The sequence below is a fragment of the Anas platyrhynchos genome, chromosome 1 (assembly GCF_047663525.1).
Source record: "Anas platyrhynchos isolate ZD024472 breed Pekin duck chromosome 1, IASCAAS_PekinDuck_T2T, whole genome shotgun sequence".
NCBI lineage: Eukaryota > Metazoa > Chordata > Aves > Anseriformes > Anatidae > Anas > Anas platyrhynchos.
This window is the reverse complement of record NC_092587.1, coordinates 2,767,006-2,786,707: the sequence shown is the minus strand read 5'-3', so window position 1 is coordinate 2,786,707 and position 19,702 is coordinate 2,767,006. Positions and strand designations below refer to the sequence as shown.

The 19,702-nt window shown below is 51.6% G+C and overlaps 1 protein-coding gene across 6 annotated transcripts in view; it reads right to left on the bottom strand.

Moving 5' to 3' along the window:
• The window catches only part of PLXNA4 (plexin A4), a 406,242-nt gene extending 388,739 nt beyond the window's left edge, over nt 1-17,503 (bottom strand). For 4 of the 6 annotated variants that reach the window (XM_072041446.1, XM_072041417.1, XM_072041518.1 and 1 more), the window contains exon 1: nt 17,223-17,503. The gene's annotated coding sequence lies outside the window, so the exon portion shown is untranslated. Of the gene's footprint in view, nt 1-16,007; nt 16,299-17,222 lie in introns of those variants that run through there. The other 2 variants (XM_038186736.2, XM_072041406.1) reach the window with 2 other exon arrangements.
• Between the last annotated feature and the right edge of the window lie 2,199 nt (nt 17,504-19,702).

Below are 19,702 nucleotides of genomic sequence, written 5' to 3'. Positions count from 1 at the left end.
GCTCTAGCAGAGACCTCCGGCTGAGACACAATTTCAAGCCCAGCAGCAGCAAGGGGGATTGACTACTTGTTCTGCTGATAGCTGTAATGAGGCGGTGTGGACACGGCCCTGATAAGCAGCAGCTTTGTGATCATTTGGGGGGAAAAAAAAAATGAAGAAAAAAAAAAAGAAAAAACAGCAGTTAGACATCCATCCCTGAAGTCAGTACCACCACAGTCCCATAAAACCTCATTTTACAGGCTGGGAAGAAGACAAAAGAAGACCACAAGCAGCTCTTTCAGCAGAGAATCAATAGCACAACTCCTCCTCTTCCAAATTAATAACAACAACAACAATAATAACATGAGCAAACTATTTCAAACTTGTCCATAATTTTCTCTTCCAGTGACTTTTTTCACTGCAAGGCAGAGGACAAGCTAGCTGCTGCCAAGACATACATAGGCCAATGGGAAGTTATTCTTAGAGCCCTGCCCAGCTGTTGCTGCAGGATAACTAGCTCCTAATTACACCTCGAGATATCACTGAGCTAGACAGGGCACCTATGGCCAGGATCTGATCTAGGCAAGAGACAGGATTGTGTTAATACAGGCCAAAAAAAGATAATCACATTGCTCTGTTTGTTAACAGGAAGATTAGAAGAGAGCTGATGTCGTATACATAAACCCAGGCTGTGTTTGCAAGGGGATACACAAATGTGTCCTGTACAGCATGCAGGCATTTATTTTTGCACAGAATTAGGCGATTTCTCTACACCCAGTTCAGGGCAGGTATGCATACATAATTACCCCAGGCATTAACAGCAACACCTATAGCTCAGGTTGCCTGCCATGTTCTATAGCAGGACTCAGATTTAAGGTCCTCATTACCTTGACAGACATTAACCGCTCAGTGGACAATTTCCCCGGCTCGGTGTCTGCCTCGGGCTAACATCTCTGGAGGAAGTTGCATTCACAATTGCTTGGGCAATTCTGAGAACTAAATTAGGAGAAAAGTTTTTGCAAGTTAACAATATTTTTGTGTGTGTTTGGCCTTGGTTATATTCTTTCCACTGTCTTACAGGAAAGATTCCTTGCTTTGGAGCAGGGAATAATAATTGGGAGAGTCCTCTCCTGCTGTCAAGGGGATCTTCTGGATATGCCTGAAAGTGTCTGAATTTGACCAGGTTACAGCACCTAATAATTGGTAAGTCACAGGTAGAGGATTTGCCCTTGCCACTGCTCCCAGGATGGATCAGATGGCACTTGGGCTATCACCACAGGATGAGTAAAACATGCCCAACATTGGGGATGAAGGGACTAAGCAGGTTTTCCCTACACTTATTCCCTGTGTCAGCTGGAGGCTGCTGTGGTGCTAAGCACTGCAGCAAAGGAAAACTCTTCTGTGCTCCCTGATGGAGTTATGCTGCAGCTCAGCTTAATTAACCCAACTGGCAAGCACAAGAGGAGGAGGCTCTGACACAAGGAAGGGAAGGCTGGAAGTGGAGGAGGGAGAAAAAAAAAAAAAAACTGGGTAGAGACAATTTAGTAAAAGGGATATGAGAAGAGACTGGGACACGTGGGCAGATTGCAGATTTGCAAGTTCTGTAAGAACTAAAACATTCCCTCTGCATGAATAGTGCATTGATCCCACAGCTCCTGACTCTCCTGATTCCCCTGAGATGGGCTTCCTCCAGCTACTGACACATCTGAGGTCAAATCAGTTATACAAGATTAAAGTTCGGGGGAGAAAACTCCATTTTTGGCTTGCTCGTGAGCTTGGAAAACATGTATTAAAACAAGAGGTGCAACTGCAAGGAGGAGAAAGAGGGGGTGAAAAAGAGCAGGTAATTGCTGATCTTTAGAAACAAGCAATATTCCAAAATGCACAGAATATTCCTGAGCCCTTCTACGTGTGTTTAGAAGAGGCTGCATGAGCAAAGGACAATCCTATCTCCTTCCAACTCCTTCTCAACACCAATATTTAATGCCAAGCCTGGAAGGTGTTACCAAATCATGAGACTTCGCAGAATCAGGAGCAGCAGCTCTCACTTACAGACTATATCTGAGTATGTTAAAACCACCCGAACCTTGGGAGGAGCAGGTGGTGCAGACCCTGATGCCGTGACCTTGCTGCTATTTTGCCATCCTGTCGTACATCACCCTAGCACATCACACCTTGTCCTGAAGGACCATTTCATCCCCGTTCGGTAAAATAACACATCGCTGCTTGCAAAAATAACCAAATAATCCTACAAATATCCAAACCCTATCTCCAAAAATTTCCATCCAGAAACACCCCGAGGAGACAGAGGTCCAGGGAGCAGAGGGCTTGGCCAAGGTGACACAGAGTCAGCACGGATGAGCCAGGCCCACAGCCCATGTGTTCAACCCCCATCTCACTGCCACAAAGACACAACAGTTATTCCGCAGAGCCATGTGTGCAGCACCAGGGGAACCTCCTTTATAGCTGATTTTCTCAATTATTTTCTCCTCCGGTGCAGTTTTTTAGAAGCACGCGCATGCCCTAATGGCTCCGGAGTGGTAAATTCCCATCAGTCTTAAACCCATCCGCTCTGCAAGCACTTTGCCAGCCTCAGCAGAATGGGTGCATTACACGCTCAAGTGTCATTGTTGAAGTTGCTTTAAATAGTCCGGTGGTCACTGTACTCAGCCATGTGTCTGCACGGACGCGGCCAGGGCGTCCTGAAATGATACAGGCTGCTGGCACCCGGCCTGCGGAGCTGGTGGGAGGCAGGGAGGAGGTGTCTGATCAATCCCCTCTGCTGCTAAAGCTCTCTGCAATCTATACGGGTGCGTCCCCGCAGGGACAAACACCGGGAGGAGACACTGCCAGGCAGCCACCAGCAATGGCACTTGGTAGGCAGCTTGCTGCTGATGCAAAACACAGCTGCAGAAAGCAAATTCTCTCTTTCCCCTCCCATAAATATCTTCCCTGGGCCAGGCTCTTGGACACGGATGGAAGGTGCAGATGCTCTGCACTTTGCAGGATCCTTCACTTAGCACGATGCTATCAGCAGATCAACAAGTCACCCCAGAGCAGCCACGAGGAGGGCGATTCAATTGTTTCAGCTGTTTGCACAGCCTCCTTTGCATCACCTCAAAGCATAAGCTGTCTGAAGATGGGTGTTACAGAGCAAACCCAGCACCACAAACAGTCCTACGAGCTCTTTCATTCTGCAAAAGATAGTTTAGGGGGTTGCAATAACCACCGGTTTCAGATCTAGATCATAACTACCCAGAAGAAAGTTCCTTGTTTGCTCAGTCAGCTGTGAGCAAAATGTCACCCCAAACTCTAATTTAATCCAGATCCAAACACCATCTGCTTTAGCCTTGTCTGCTCACGCACGGTCTAAAGGCACCTGTGTCGGAGGCACTGGGGAGGTGGGGGTGTGGGAAGGTCATTTCTGCTGGTGAAATCCTGGGCGTTAGCAATGGAGGTCTTGGTAATAGGATGCAAGACACGGAGAAACACCGCAGAGCAGATGCACAGGTGCTGAAAGATCAAGAGCCACTGAGGACTGCTCTCCACATGCCCTTCTGCTCCCCGCAGGGCATCGCAATGCAAGCCTGCACTGAGCTCCCTCTGCTCCTCCTGCTCTAGGACAGAGGGAGATCCAACATAAGGGCCAACAGCTGCGCTTTGAGCAATGCACAAATCCTAAATACTGTCAAAAGCATGCAAGCCCATGCCCGGGAACCCCTGCCTTTTTTGGGATGTGGACAAAACCGCTCCAATTCAGGAGCATCATCTGGGCTGCAGCCCCAGCTCCTGCGGGGCTGGGACACACAGCCTGGGGCCGGCGGGGAGGCTCGGGTGGCTGCAGATGGGTTTTCATGACATGAGGCAAGCTCTCCAACGGGAAGCTGGGCTCAAATTTGCCCCGGTTTCAAAAGTTATAGCCTGTAAATCTTTTGCTCGCATTAGGGAGAGAGGGAAATGCAGTTTGCATTGCTGGCGGTGGGGTTAGGCTGAATGCAGCTTTGGTTCGCAATGGGTGCTGCTGAGCTTATTAGGATGGGCCTGGGGAGCACATCTGGGTGCCACCTGTGGGTTTATTTGCTTTTTTTTTTTTTTTTTAACTTACTAAAACAAAAGTGAAACATTTAGGATGGACAGGGACTCCTCCAAAAAGCAGCAAGCCCACCTAACACCCCTTTGCCAGATGGACCCTTGTGAGGTCAGTGCTAGCAAACACACCCAGGCAATGCAGGAGATGCCTGGAGCAAATCAGGCTCCAAATCCATGGCCATGGCTCAATATTATGGGCCCATCACACCCTGTTGTGTGCTCTGCAGGTAGGAAATCCCCATCAGCTGCCTGCACGGGGAGCCCACACCTTGAAGCTGTGGTCCTGCCCGATGAATAAAAAATTGTAGTGGTGTCCACAGGTGCAAAAAATGCTCTCTCAATTCAATGGGTTATGAATAACAAAATATTTCTGCTCTGTGGCCATCTGCATGCCATCCACCCCCACAAATCCGACACATTCCTCCTGCAGCTACAATACTCATTTCAGGAAGAAAATTCCCTCTTTTCTCTGCCTTCAAATCATGCACGAAGGTAGCACTCAACAGCCAGTTTCACTGGTAGGACCCATGCAGACTAACATTGTGCCAAGCACCACGACCTCAGAACAGAGGTTTTTCTACAGAGGTGCCAGAAATAATACAAATAAACTCTTCTTCTCTCCTTGGCTTTATATCTACAGCTCCCACACATCACTACCAGCGGGGCTTTAAAACTAAAACAGACTGGGTCTACGTGGCTTGAATTTAGCCTGGAAATTTATCTCTTCTGCTGAAAGCTCTGTGTTTGCTTGATCTTCCTGCCTTCCAAGTTCTACAAGTGCCACATGTTGCACAGCTGGATTCCTGACAGAGAAAGAAAACAGGAGGGAAGAGAGAACAGATTAATATATATATATATATATATATATACACGCATGAACGCAATGGCCAAGGTTTTCAAAAGTCACCTGCGAACTTCAGCAAAGTACCTTCAAATAACTCCAAGGGACCTATGTGTGGGAAACAGAGCTCTTGAGCTTCCAAAAAGTCTGCTCTCTGTGAGCAGAAGAGGAAGGAAAAGGACCTGGGGCTCTGAAGGATTTGCTGCTCTGAAGATGTTCCTGACCAGCCCTTGCAGGAAAGGATCTGCAGAGAAGTTTGTGTCGGGGAAGGCCGCAAATAAGGCAGCCAGGAGGAAGGATAGATGTGTGCAGCAATGAGGGAAACACTGACTGCTAATTCTCAAGCTTGCTGGGGTGTGATTATTAAAATATTAATGTGTTTGTCCAGTTCCAGGAGAATTTGTTCACCCTCAGCAGCCGTAAGAGGGGAATACCCCCAGGCTCCAGCAAAACTGATGGACTCGCACAGATGTGGGCAGCAAGGGCCTGGCGTGCCAAGTGAACTATAAAGCAAGGAAAGCTGAAGGGAGGAAAGCTTGATCATCTGAACCAAGATTTAGAAAACAAAAATCAAAAAACCAACAAAAAAGTAACCCCACCACAGGAGAAAATGAAGAAAATATTATTTCCTGCGAAATGAAGTATTGCACTCCTTCTGCAACAGGAGGGGGGAAAAAAATCAAAAACAAAGCAAACGAGAGACTCAGTTCATAAATACAGGAGAAGGTCAGCTTCCTCCTCACCAATAACTCAGTCCCACAGGAATCGAGCATGATATTTGATATAGGGCAGACATTTGATTCTTTCCTCTGTGTAGGAAGGCCGAGACATTCATCTCCCACCCCTCCATCCACGTTCCCCACCATGTAGCAGCATCACCGCGGGCAGGTTTGGGTCCCTTCTGCTGAGCACCCTGCTCCAGGAACAACATATTGCAGCTTAAAATCCACTCCCTCTTAACCCTGACCTGAGGTTTTGTCTTGTGTTTGGGACTAGGCAGTTGCTGTAATAGCCTTCTGCCTACAAGGAGACCTTGGAAGAGGCAAATTATGGGTGGCAAAGCAAGTTGCCCATTACAGGGAGATGCAGAAAGGCACAAACCCACACCTGGAGACCTTTTTGCTTATTATAAAACAAAGCTGCTTCTGTATTACCAGGGAAAGAGAAGGAAAGATGGAAAGGGGAGAGAGGACAACCACGAAATGAAACTTATGCATGGACAGGACCGTGTTTTTCTCTTCCAACTCACTATTACATCTCTCTGCATCATGCTGTAACTTTTGCAGATACTCATGAAATTTTCCTCCACACACACCCATACCTAAAAAGGAGGGAAGGCAGAGCAGGTGAGCATCCCCTGAATGACCCCTTTGCCATCAGGAGTGCCTGCATCAGGTCAGCACCTTCTGAAAAACACCAAAGTAACCCAGCTCACTGGGAGCCACGTTCACAGACACTAAGACTTTTTCAGGGTCACACCTTTTATTGCCAGTCCTGTGGTGGAGCAAAACCTCAAACTTTTTCCTTTCTTCTCTCTCCTCCCTACAAACTAGGAAAAAAAAAAATCCTTCTCCCTCCAGCGCCAAATGGATTGCACAGAAATCAAGGGATGGTGGAGGAATAAGAACTGGACTTATCCTAAATCCCTCTCACTCTGGCTGTGCAGCCAAACTGCTCCAGAAACCTCATCCTGGACCTTCAAGACTTCCTAACAGTGGGCAAAATTGGCAGTGGCCTGAGAAAAGCACTGGGTGACCAGAACAGCATTTTCTAAACATGTTTATTTTCCAAGTGTGTGTAAAAAAGTGTATGTTTTATACACATACTTATATATGTATGTGTGTAGTCTTACCTAAAGGAAAAAGGAATTTCAGCTTCGAGTGCAAATGAATGAGAGATTTGGACAGGTGCTGGCAGTGCGATGCCATGAAAAACCCAAATCTTATACACAGTCAAGACTTCTTCTCTAAAAATAATGCAAAAACAGACCCAATCATCAGGAAAAAGGGTGGTGCATGCAAAAAACTGCCTTTTCTCTGGCTCATACTTAACGCACAGCGCACGTGCGTGTGTATGAGCCTCGGCTGAGTCAAAGTCTGAGGGCTGCCTGGTGTCAGCCACAGACTGTGCCAACGACAGCAGTTTCTGACAGCCTTTAATCACACCACTTACAGCCTCTGGAGCAGGGGGCGGGCGAGGGAGGAGGCGAGTGCTTCTCCTGTGGGGTGAAGCCATCCCACATCCTTGCCAAAATGTGCTGCTTTCACCCACTGATGGGTTCGTAATTGCAGCCTGCGCTGGGACGTGTTATCCTGAGGGGTAACAGAGGGCGCAGATGGAAGAAAAACCTGAGGTTTGGGGGAGAAAAAAAATAAAAAAGAGGGGGTCCCATGGGTGGAAGGATGTGGGGATGCACGAGGGTGGGCCAGGTGGTGGCTTGGGGGACTCAACCCTACCGTGCATCAGGGCATCTCTGGGGGTTCAACACTGCAAACACCCCAAATGTTTGGAAACAACTGGGAGGCAAGGTTTTATCTCTATTTCCATGCAAAATAGGAAAAAACAAAGTGAGAAATATGAACAGACAGGCGGTCACACCCAGCATGTGCAAGCCCAGCTACACACCTGTACCTCGGTTCCCCAGCACGAACATAGGAAATAATTTCTACCAGGTCTCACAGATGCTGGAGAGTTCAGCTGGGCTTGTGAAGATGCTAAAAAATCCCCAGCTTAGTCCAGATTTGGAAAGCTCTGGGAAGAGTTTTGCAGTGCACCGTGTTCTGATTATTTACTTCTCCGTGCTATGGAGACACCTACTTCACACACCGCCTCCTGGAGAGGCGGAAAAATCAGGCACGTAAAATAAGAAGGAAATGGAAATCGACTTGATAGCTCCTTCCCCTTCCTAATGGGTAATACTTACCTAATTATGCCCGCTTGCCATTTCCTTTTCCTGCTTGCTTTGAGACGTTACACAGTAAGAAATTTGTCCTAAAAGTTGCTACTTTCATTCCAAGGCATCCCTTTAAACAGTTTGAATGGGATAGGCAGGCAAGGGCAGCAACACCATTATAAGGGAAGGAAAAAATCCTTTCTGAATGGCTCTGACAGGTGCTGCTTTTACTGTCCAGCTCTTTCCACATTCAGTTCCCCTCCTGTTCCTCCCTTCTCCCAGCTGGGCAGAGAAGTGCAGCTCCAGGGATGCCCCGTGCCTCTTGCCATGGTGAGAAGCTTGGCCAAGGAAGGAAAGACAAAGACTGCAAAGATGCTCCGAGTCCAGCAGTCGAAATGACAGCTCACAGCTGGTGTTTGGGGAGAAACCCAAGATCTGATGCTCTCAGAGCTGGTGGGATCCAAGGTGGCATCCCACACTGGTGCCAGGTCCTTGGTATCCCTTGAACGACCTCTCTCCAAGCACATCAGTGCCACAACCAAATTTCCAGGCAGCTCAGGATGGAGAAAAGTGATGGCAGAAGCAGAATACGATCCCCTTAGCTCCACCTTCACATGGGTGACCCTACCAAAACACAGCAAGTTTTCATTATCTCCAGCCTCCTTCCTTCAGGGTAGGTCCCAAGTAGTGCTATGCTTAATTGCACTGGGAATAAGAGGGGGTGGCACATGCAGGACACCCAGGAGCAGGGAAAATGTGCTCTGCTCCTCCCCTGCACACGAGGGGATGAAGCTCAAACAAAAACAAACCTTCCACACCTTGCATCCTGCCTGGGGATGCATCCAGCCACTGGCATTACACCTAAGAGCTGCAGGAATCTCACGGGATGTCAGGGGATTCAGGCAGGGGGAAGGCTGAGCATTCAGCCCCCCGTCCCCATCCCTCTTTCCACCTCCGAGCTACCCATCCCTGCTTTTGCGCCCCTGCTCTTGCACCCCAGGTGTTTTTCTCTCTTCTCCGCAGGGAGCTCGGCTTCCAAGAAGGGAAACACAAAGCTCGAGGGGATTGACTTCAAGAGATGAAACGGGCCCTGTAAAGGAAGGTGTTTTATTCCTGCTCCAGGGGGGTGCTTTAAAAGAGCCTCCTTTTGTTCCCTCAAAGGCTGGGAAGGATGTTCCCTAGTCTCAGGCTGGGGAGACGGAAAGCAGGGGGGGAATTCAGGGAACTTCAAGGGCCACAGCCTGCAAGCGACAGCAGAGATTGCCCCACACATCACGTGCAGGATCCTGCACTGGTCCAGCCATTCCTACATCCCTCCCACCCCACAGGGTTCATCCCTCTGGGGAGCATCTGCTGCAGGTGCATGGAGAGCCCAGAGAAACCCAAAGTCTGGAAAACCTGTGCCGTTTCTTCTTATTAATGTTTATTTTTCGTTTTCTTTTCTTGTTTTGTTTTGTTTTGGGGAGGAGGGAAAGGAGTGATTTTTAGGGTTTTGGGGGGCAAGGAGGCACAGGTTGCCCATGCATTTTGCCCTCCATCTCCAGGCTACACTGCACCCGCACTGGCTGGAGGGAAAAAGGATCCCTGCTGCTCCCCATGCCTCCATCCTCCCCTCCATTCACCTCCCAGCCCCACTGAGCCACCCCCCTGTAGCAAATTCAGCATCCCCAGGGCTGTTGGGCCATGAAGGACAGTGGGACAGGGGATTTCCTCGCAGAGCCACCTCTGCAGTGCTGCCAGCTTCATGGTGAAGCCATGAACCCAGGAACCCAGCCCTGCATCCCTCCTCTGTTGCCCAGCTGGGCACTCCCCAGACTCCCCAAACCGACCCCAAAGCGTCGTAGAAGGATGCTCTGTGGATGACCCATCCTGCAAAACAGAACATGTGGGTGCTCAGCACCTAAGCCATACAGGAGATACCTCTTCCTACTGCTCCACTCACTCCTGGGGAGCAAAGGACAGCCCCAAACCAGGATTCATCCCACCCACAGCATCTGGAAAGCGATAGTTAGGGAAGGCAGAGGGGTACCCCTAGCACGGCATCACCCGTGGGTTGCAGCCAGCACGGGAGCAGCAGCATCTCCCCACACAGCCCGGCAGGGTGCCTGGCTGCAGGGGGGCTCGGGAAGAGCAGGAGCCTGGGATGGGAGCACCGGAGGAGGTTCCCTGCCTGCCAGCACAGAGGGATGGGTTTGCAGAGAGGGCAGGACTTCAGCAAAACAGCAAGGAGCAGCGCATGCAAAGAGATAAGAGAAGGTATTTACCCGGCAATCGCTACAAGGTCCTGTGAATATGGTATTTGTGATGGATGAATAGACATATTATTACAGGACTTAATGCAAACCCGTCGCACCAAATGGCGACACGCGATTACTAGTTGGGAAATAACTAAGCTCATTATAATGAAACGCTTCGCTCAAATCCCCCTCCAAAGGAAGGATCTGACGAAGGAAGGGACCTGTGACGGAGCATACTGGGGGATTTGTTTAACCAGCTCAGCCCGCTGGGCTCGCTCAGCACGCTCGCTGAAGCCCGGCTCGTGGGGAAGGATAACCCCCGACCCGTGCGGGCAGCACCCCGCACCCAGCACCGGGCTCATCCTGGCACCCACCCCGCGTTTAGGAGATGAAAAGAAGCACCTTTGGCTAATAAATAATAATGCTAACTACGCGTTTCTATAGCAACTCATCACCATAGCAGCTCGGCGCAGGAGGAGGACTTAGGGGCTGATCCTGCCTTCTTCAGGGTGAGGAGGCAAGTGCCCTTCTGGGGTGGCTCCGTCAGGGACAGAGCCGGGGTATAAACCCATAACCGCCCCTTCGTGCTGTCCCTGAGTGCTCACAAACCCCCCTTTGGCCAAGAGGACACCACGGTGGGGAGAGTGGGGCCAAAGAAAGATGCCTTGGGGCAGTCATGCACCTACAGGGGAGAAATCAGCCGTGCAAATACCCCCACACGCCCCCCAGCACACGCACGGCTCAGGGTAACGCTCACAAAGCTCCACCTGTTGCTCTGCTTTGAGCAAGAATTTGGAGACTTATACCAAAATCCTAACAACACTCTCCAGCGAGTCACATTTTTAAGCTAGTAAGTCATGCTAGTAAATCGTGCCCATTCTAATTTGCCTTTTTTTTTTTTAACTAAAGTACCAAAATTACATGGAAAAGCCTTTGATTAGCTCCACAACCAGCATGGTTATGTTCCCAGCTCACCTCCTCTCTCTGCTTTCCCCCCAGCCTAGAACAGCTCTGCTCATCGCCACCTCCAGAAGCCTTTTCCCTGCCAGAAGAAGGGGACAAGACCCCAGGGATGGGCCAGTGGCCATCGGTGACTACTAGCTCTGTCCACCGGGCTAGTCCTCAGGTCAGAGAGTGAGCTCCCAGCCAGAGCCTCACCAGTTTTATCATCTCGTTAACCAAAACCGAGTCGTTTGTAAAGGTCATTAGGGCAAAACACTGTGAGAGGGTGACAGTCACTTCTACAAAACCAGGGTGCCACAGCCCCCCACACTAGATAGATGGGGAAAAACGAGACTTGAAGAAACCAAGGGACCTGCTGGGGGCTGTGGGGCAGCCCTCCGGCAAATCAAAGTCTCCCCCTGACAGCCCAGGATAAGTTTCCGTAAAATAAAACAAAGCCGTGGCGCACACCAAGCACTTGCTGGTCCATCAATAGGCAATTGTAACCGGACACACCTCCTTAGTCTCTAAATGAGTTTTCTTTCCAGCACTACATTACAGACAAATCCCCGGTCACAATAAATAAATAAATAAAATAAAATAAAATCCTTTTTCACGATAAAGTCAAGCAGGGCCACACGTGTGTGCAGCAAATCTGCCAGCCTTTTCCCAACTTCCTAGCACAATGATCTTCCTTTCGGGGGGTAGAGGGGGGTGAAGAGGAAAGGAAGGAAAAGCAAAGACAGAAGAGAAGAAGAAATGAAGTGGCAATTTCCCCGTTAAGCTGGGGATCAATACGAGGGCTCATCCTGGTTCTTGTTTCACAGGGGCACAGCTCTGGCTGCTGAAGTCCAGACTGACACAACTCCAGCTCTTGACATATGAGCTCTTCGAGATATTTTTAATTTAAATCTCTCCGCAGCCGGGTACGGAGCCATCCAGGCTTTGATTTACTGCTGATTCGCCGCTCTGATTCCTATAACTCTATGCTCAGGCACCAAACAGTTTAGCGCTGAGCATCGGAAGAGCATTGAGGGGCTGCTGGTGGCAAGTGCTCATTCCTTGTTTCGGATGCAACGAGTAAATAAATCGTGATGGTTACATGCAGTCCCCGAGTCCGGCATCATGTCAGGATTTCAAAGGAAAACAATATTGAGATGGAAGAACTCCACCACCCTCCGCCTTCCTCCCCCGTGTAGTGTTTAATGCTCAAGGAGAAACAACAGCTGGGTCAGGGCAGCTCATTTTGCAACCATTTACATGTGTTGGGTGCAGCATCACTGCAAGGGTTCACCAGGCATTAAGATTTATTCCCCTGCCCCTCACAAGCTGTGAGGAGGGGGAAGCGTGCGAGTGTATATCATGCAAATGCCCGCGATGGGAACCTACCCCATATTATCTGCATTAGAGCCACACATTCGCCCTGTCAGAAGGACAAGGGAGATTCGAGTGCCAGTCAGCTCCCGTAAATTTATGGCTGATGGCTTGGAAAGCCCCGGCAGACTGCTCGTGTATGGATGAGGCATCTGGACGGGAACTTGGAGCCAAGGCTCCCTCCTGGGTCACTCCAGCCCCACTCACTGCAGCTTTCCTCTATTTCTACTCAAAAGAAGCTCGTGAACTTCAATCTCCTGCCTCATGGGTCAGGATTTCTGTTTTACAGCCTTAAACACTTCCTTGGCAGCAAGGTCTGGAGCAAAAGCAGGTCCCAGAGTTTGCGTGCAACCTCTCTATTCCTGGCGAAATCCCCCCAAAGTAACGTCCAAACTACCTGTTGATCAGCAGCATAGCAGGAATGGGGGTTTCAACCCAGTCACTGCTCCTGCTCAAGCCTTCAGGCTCTCCTCCAGCCCTGGGGGTCTTCTGGCATCAGCACTGAGGTGGAAGCAGTGGTCACCATCCTACTTCAACAAAGATTGAGTCTCCAGCAAGCTTCGTGCTGCTGGAGCACTGAGCTGTGTGTATTAGTGGTGTCTAATATGGGATGACCATTGGGTTTTCAAAGCAAAGAATAAACTTTCAAAGTCCTCAGAGCACCTCTAAGGTGCTCAAAGAGTATTTTTTTGTTGGTCTGTTTGTCTTTTTCCAAAGGAAAGGGCTGCAGGATAGATGCCATCTGCAGTGATTCCCACTGTAGGAGATGCAGGACACAGACCTGGAGCCTCTCACCTGGCTGCCTGTTTAGCACCTTGCAAGATGTGCCCAAGCAAGGTAGAATAAAATTTGGCAGAATTGGCGATGAAGAATTTGGCCAACAAAAAAAACGAAGAAAAACAGAGTCAAAATAAATAAATAAATCACAGAATGGAATTCCAGTTGGAGAAAATCACTACCCAGACTGTCCGCATCACAATACTACCCATTTTTGCAATGATCGCTCCATTGCCAAGGGTCATTAAAATCTTTTTATACCCAATTTTAAATATACAGGAACCAAGCTTCATGGGAGCACAGCTGCCCCCTGGCCCACGTGCTCACCCAAGGTGAGCGTTTCTCATTTTCCAGCACCCATCTGTCATTTTACCTGCAAAAATTGCAATCCTAAAAGTGCTCTGTCCTGATCTAGCACTACTTCTGGCCGTGGAAGCACGGGCTCAAGGGCAAGAGACCGCTCACTGCTCCCATTTCCAAAAACACCTTGGGGTTAATTTTGCATCCCATGGTGCTGAGGGAAGGGTCCCACCAGTAAATGGGGTCAGAAAGAGCCTTTTTCCACTCTGTGCCTCAGTTTCCCAATCTTTTGCAGAGGAATGAGGATAGTTTCTCACTCTTTAAGTACTTCACAACCTGAATGAAAAGCACTTGGGGGAACCCTGTGCATTTATTCATGCTTTGAGTGAGGGTGTTTTGATTCAGTCTTCTTGAGAACTCCAACCCAAGAGATATAAAGTGCTTTTCAGCCCAGTGGCAGCCATGCAGGGAAGCACGCCCACCACTAGCATCCTGCAATAAGTCAGCGTGCTGCCCAGATGGGAAGTCTCATGGCCTTGGGCGCCTGCAGGGGCTGGGGACTATTAATGCAAGCAAGAAGGAAGGAGTCAGAAAGAGCCCTCTGAAGCCTCTTGTCACACTGGTGGGGAGCAGAAAGGGCTTTGTTTTTTGAGCCCCAAGCCATCTGAGGGCTTTTTGAAGGGAAATGGTCATACCCAAAAAAAATATATTCTTTGCTGGGGGGGGCAGGACACAAAACTTTGGAGACCCACCACTGCTGCAGCGCAGGGGTGATGCTGGGGCTCAGTTGCTATCAGCATCGTACGAGGATTGTGGCTAATAAATCAAGATGAGGCAAGTGACTCCCAGGACAGATGATCACAGCGTGCCACTGTGCTTGAAAATGCCTGCACGCAATGCCAAGCCACAAACTTTGGCACCACCAGCTCCAAAACTCAAAAGCCCTACCTCCAACACCCTCCCCAGGCAGGATCCCAATGCGCTAGCACGTAGAGCACAAGCCTACTGTGCCAGCGTCATCCTCAGCTTTTTAGGAAGCTTTTCAGAGTTCCCTTCCAAACAAGAAATTAATTCCTATGCAGCGTTAACCCTCGGCACACCCGAGCATCTGAAGACCTTGCAGGGCTTTTCATCCTGGGGCGCATCGAGCGCGCAAATCAAAGCCCGGCGCTCGGGGAAGGAGGTTGGTTTCATCTCAACCCTTCAGCCTCGAGGAGATCGGTAGACAAAGCGATTGAGCAAAAGGAGAAAAACGCTGCACAAAAGGGGCTCCGGAATCCCTCCTCCCCTCCTCGCTGCCCCCTCCCGGGATTTGGCTGCCGGAGCCGGCTCCTGGCTCCCCCCCGGTAGGTTTCAGCAGCGCTGGTGCTGAGCGGAGCCCTTCCCTTGGCCACATCTACAGGGCTGCCTAGCACCAGGCTCACCGTGAGTGCTGGCAGGTGAAAGCATGAGGGAAAGCTCGAATATTTCCTCTCCCGGTGGAGAAGTTCAGCTTCTCTCCTAGGATTTGCGATAGCACTCATCCCTCCGCTAGCCAGGCAGGCTGAACAGACTTAACAACAGTCTTCAGCGCCTGCCAGGCTGAAGCAAAAAGCTTCAAGCGAGCAAAAGCTCCCCAACAGCAGCGTGATTGATCGTCAGCCTGTATTTTAAAACACCCGTCTTGGACATAAACAATGCTCAGAGCGGGTGGCTGTCATTTATTTTGCATCTTACGGATATCACCGAGCGCCGCGCATTTAAGATGGGATGGAAAGGAAAAGCCTCGGACTGGTCCTTTAGGAAAGGAGACACCCCCCGAGAGGATGGGTCTGGGCAGAGGAGGGAAGAAAATCCCAGGCGTTCGTGGAGGGGCTGGGGTTGCGTATTTCAACCTGGCTGCGCACGGAAAGCAGGCACACATCTGTTGCACCGCTTGAAGCCCAGCTCCGGCGAAGGGTCCCGCACACAAACAACCACACAAATGCTTCCCGAGGCAATCAAAGCACAAACGAAACGCGGCTCGCGTCCCTGAGACCTTAAGGCAGTGGCTTAGCCAGGGGGAGGAAGCACCTAATCTCACACTGGGAGTCACACGCTGTAATTAAAATCACAGAGACCCCACGCTCCACCGGTCCCACCCGCTCGCGGATTTAAGCAGCTTCCATAAACAAGACCCAGGTGAAACGGAGGACAGATAAAGAAAATAAGTTAGCACGCCTTATGCCTTCCAAAATATTTGTGCAGGGCTGGTGCACGCTCCAGATAAGTCCCCAGAAAGGCTGCGAGCAGTCGCATCGGCTGCAAAAAAATCCCCCGACACCAGCATTGCTCCCCTGCAGTAAGAGCATCCTGGGGGTCCCGGTGCAAACCTCCCTCCCGGCATCGCTCTCCCCCCTGACCCGAGCACCGTTTTCCTCCCCAAAACCTCACATCCCAGGTGCCGGAGGGAAGCCACGAAAGACCCAGGTGCTTTTCCAGGCAGCTCCGTGGCACGGCTGCCGCTGGCTGCCCGGCGGCGAGGCTGCAGGGCGAAGCGGAGCCAGACGCGGGGTGGAAGTTGAAGGGGAGAGGAGCGCGGCCACACGCTTCCCACCTGGTCCCTTCTTCCCAAAGCGAGTCGTGAGGGTCCTACACCCCAATCCAGCAAGGCGAGGGCTGCCTTCCCTTTCCCAGAGCGGGGGAGCAGATGGGGCTCCAGCAGGCAGGTTTCCTCTGGGCTGGGGATGCAGCAGCCACATGCAGCCACTCCAAACCCAAACAGCGCTGAGCCCTGCTGGGGCTGAGCAAGTGGGTTTGTTTATCTGGGAGGAACTCATCTGCTGCCGGAGTATTATATTTCCACCGAAACCATGTGCGGCTCGGTGTTTAGATCACTTCTCCCTGTCTGCATAATTTAGGGGCATATGTCTGATAAACGCGGAGCATCAATAGGCAGGTTTCGGTTGCAGCACACACACACACACACACGGAGGGAAGGAGGGAGGGAGGTTTTTACAGCGCTGACTCCGCAGCCGGGATTTCGGCAGTCCAACTCCCCGGCACCTTGCGGGAAGAGGAACCACGGGGGTCTCCCCCTTCCCAACACGGTGTTCCCCGACGGGGGTGGCCCCTCTGTCCCCCCCTGTCCATCGGTCAGTCTATATTTTTTTGGGGGGGTCCGATCCTCCCTGGGAAAAGGGCTCTGCCTCCAGCCCCGTCCAGCTGCAACCTCATCGGGAGCAGGAAAAGTTTGCGAATGCCTCCAGCCCGGGGGAGGCACTGGGGCACCGAGGGAGGGGAATAACCCCCCCGGGAGGGTCGGGGTGTCCGGTGGGGGGGGTGATTAGGGACAGGTTGCAGCGCTGAAGCCGCTTCCTCAGGGGAGAAAAGTTGAGCTTTGTGCCTGGGGAAAAAGCCACCGGGGACCAAAATATCTGGGTTTTGGGGAGGGGGGGGCACGCGGACAACGCTTCCACCACCCCCCCTCGATGGGGATGTGAAGGGTGGGGGACACGGGGGCACCCCGCTGCCACCCCCCCCGAGCATCCTCCTGAGCAGGGAGCAGCGGAGGGGCCGTGCCCGAGCCCCCCCGGCTCTGCGGGTCCCTGCCCGACAGCCCCGACCCCCTCCCCACGACCCGGGGGGGTGGAAAAAGCACCGGGGGGGGGGGACTCCTCCTGGGATCCTTGCCCAGGTGTGCAGGGCAGGTACCGCTGCAGCCCCGCCGGCCCTCCCGGGGCATCCTCCGGGGCATCCTCCCTCCGCTCCCCGCTTCCCGAGCAGGGCGAGGTGAGTTGGGGTGGGGGGGTGGGGGGGGAATGTTCCTTACCTGGGAAAGCTCCTGGCTTGCTTTGGGTGGGTTTATTATTATTATTTTTTTAAATATATATATATAATTATTTTTTTTTTCCTCTCCTTTCCCCCCACTTCAGTCTTCAGAGCAGGCGCCGCATTGACACTGCAGATGGTCTGTGTGTGTGTGTGTGTGTGTGTGCGTGTGCGTGTGTCTCTCTCTCTCTCTCTCTCTCTCTCTCCAATCCCAAATACTCCACGGAGGCGGAACGCGGAGAGCCCCTCTCCCTGCACTGGGCAAACCGCGTCTGGCTCGCCCAGAGCACGGGGGGGGGGGGTGTATGGGGAGGGGGGGGGGGAGAGAGAAGAAAAAAAAACGCAGCTCCACTTCTCACTCCCCCCCCCTCTCACCCCCTCCTCCTTCCCCAAATCACCCCCTCCCACCCTCCCCCGGCCCTTCCTTCCCTTCCCTTCCTTCCCCCCCCCTCCCCTCCCCAGCCTCTAAATCGAGCACGGAGGGGGGGACCCAGGAGCCGAGCTGGGGATGCGCTCCGGGGCCATGCCCGGCTCCGCGGCCGCCTCCTGCCCGCCGGGGAGGGCTCGCACTGCGGCTGTCTCGCCAGCCCTTCCTCCCCAGCCAGCCCTTCCTCCTCGCCAATGGTGGCTGCCGAGCGGGCTTTGACACCCAGGCTCTTTTGCAAACACGCACACACCCCTCTTTTCCCAACCCACCCCCCCCCAAAAAAAAAAAAAAATAGTGGGAGAGGTGTGGAAGCACCAGCCCAGCACGCCCGGGAGGGATGATAATAATAATTATTATTAATAATAAATAAATAAAATCGGGGATAAAAATCCTTTTACGTTTCTCTCTCTCTCTTTTTTTTTTTTTCTTTTTTTTTTTTTTGCAGAGAGTGGCCAGTTGCTCCTCCTTTCCCCAAGCCCACCCACCTCTGAGAGAGGGGAGAAAGCGGAGGGGGCGAAGGTTGTCGCCGGAGGGGGACCCGAAGCTGCTTTTCCTCGTCCCGGAGTTTGCAGGGGATGGGGACGGGGATGGGGACAGGGACAGGGATGGGGACAGGAGCGGGGCCGCCGCCTCCGAGCGTGCCCGGGGGCTGCGAGCGCCGCCGCCGCCGCTCTCCCACGGCAGCAACTCGGGGCTGCTGCCTCGATTCCTCCCGGTGCCTTCCCTCGCTCCCTACTCACTACTGACACCTAGGATCTCCGAGCCTGATTGGGCTAATTGGGAAATGTCTCTGCCCAAAAAAAAAAAAAAAAAAAAAAAAAAGGAGAGAGAGAGAGAGAGAGGAAAAAAAATAATCTCAGGGAATAATCAAAGGCGTCTTGCTGGCTCCTTCATCCCCAGAAAAGCCCTTCCAGGCATCTCGGCTCTGGTTGGCATCCTCATCTCTCCTCCTTCCCCACCCCGTGCCCCGCTGCTCTCCTCCGGCTAGGACAAAACGAGGAGGGGAGCCCCTCAGAGCGGGCGTGGGGAGGCTCAGAGGAAGATCAATCCCGCAGCTTGGGTGAGCAGTAATCCTAGAGAGAGGCTGCAGGCTGCTCTGCTCACCGGGTCTTCGCTTAATTCTTGACAGCCGGAGGAATAATAGTATTTTTTTTATTTTTTTTTATTTATTATTTTTTTGCAGGCTGTTAGTGCATAGCGTTGGAGTTTTGTGTCCAGCCGGCTGCTGGCCTGGCTGCCCCATGGAGCAGACCCTGCTCTGGAGGTAGTAGCTGGGCTCCCCTCCAACCAAAAGCAAAGCAGAGAAAAGCTTGTGGGAAGGGAAGAGATGCTCTGGGGTGTGCCCAGAAGCTGTGATGATGGGCAGCGAAGAGAGCGAGCAAAGGGGGACCCAAACAGGGAGCCCTCCTCTGCTTGTAGGGCTGTTGGCCATGCTCACATCAACATAGGGAGGGGAAAATCCTAGGGGTGCTCCTGCTGCTCCTCCAAACCCTAGGCACGATGGTGGTGAAGGGGGTCCCAGTGCTTGTAGCCAGCGGCTCCGTGCTCGGAGGCAGGGCTTGCCCCTCGGAGGTGCATTGTACAGCACCGAGCACAGCAGGGCTCCCCCTCTTCCCCACGGCTTCTGCCATTCACAGAAAGCAAGGATTAATCCAAGCTTTGTATTTTTAATTATCTCAAATTTATGCCACAAAACACGGGGGCCGGGGGCTGTCTATTTGCATCCTCCGAGATATTTATTTTTAAACAATGTCATGTTTTCCTTAAAACAAGTTTTATCTCCCTGGCGCGTGCCTGTGTGCGCGTGTGTGTTTTGCCTGAGCTCTGGTTTACATTTCCTGATGGATGGATGGGGATTCAGAGCCCTTTTTTTAAGGTGGTGCATAAAACGTATTTATTATTCTTTATCTCCTGCCTCTCGCAAGGAGTCATTTGTTTTCATTCAGAGAAATGAATGCTATGTGAAGCCTGAAGAGTAATAACACAGCAAAATGACAACGGAAGAGCGAGACGGAAATCTGAAAGATACAATGGCAGGTTAGTAACCTCTAAAG